Below are 986 nucleotides of genomic sequence, written 5' to 3' on the forward strand. Positions count from 1 at the left end.
GAGTGGCAGCTGCAGAAAGGCCAGAGCACGGCTGTCAGTGCCAGCACCTGACAGATCAGCCCATCCATCCCCACGCAACCGCCCGGCAGGGAAACAGAGGCAGGGATCCAAGCCACGCAGACATCCTGCTCTATTCGGGACACACTTATACTAAAAATACATCTCGTGTCATTAGAACACCACCCGCAGGGAAACAGAGGCAGGGCTCCAAGCCACGCAGACAACCTGCTCTATTCGGGACACACTTATACTAAAAATACATCAACTGTTTATCTCCAATTCATATGTATCTGCTGTCCTATCTTTCATGTGGCAGCCCTATGACTCCAGGCCAGGGTACATCCAGGCCCACGAAGCCTGGGACTCCTCCCTCCCCTCCACCCTCTGCGGTGTGGGCAGCTGCCCCTGCCTCTCTCACCCTCCGCCTCCTGCAGAACTGTGCCTATGCCATAGTGTTCCTTCCACCTGACCCGGCCTCTGTCCCTCTCCTCACTGGCACCCAAGGCAGGGGCTCAGGCAGGCAGAGCAGATTGCCAAGAGAAGAAGGTGGGGTCCTCCTGTGGGCTGTCCTCAGGGCCCCCGTTCACCTTGCTGGGGGCAGATGGTACATGGAGTGAGCCCTGAATTCTACCCCGATGGACCTCAGCTGTGCCTGGGCCTCCACTTGCTCATCTGTGAGGTGGGGAGAGAGCCGCTGCCCTGCCCATCCCGGCCGGGGTCCTCACCCACTCGCCCACCGATTCTGTGCTGGGCACATGGTCCAGGCACAGGGTTCGCACTCAGTGAAGTTGTAGGTGGATAAAAACAACCAAGTGAAAGGAGAAGTCACGTGAGCCTTTAGAAAGGAGCGCTAAATGCTGCAAACAAAGCTGAGCTGTGCAATCGGGAGCCAGGAGTCCCTCTGGGCCCTGGAAATGCCGAGCCGTGCGTGTAGGCACACGTGGCTGAAGACCTCGTAGAAAAATATAACGTAAAATACCCTTTTC

The sequence above is a fragment of the Myotis brandtii genome, unplaced genomic scaffold (genome assembly GCF_000412655.1).
Source record: "Myotis brandtii unplaced genomic scaffold, ASM41265v1 scaffold355, whole genome shotgun sequence".
Taxonomy (NCBI): Eukaryota; Metazoa; Chordata; class Mammalia; order Chiroptera; family Vespertilionidae; genus Myotis; species Myotis brandtii.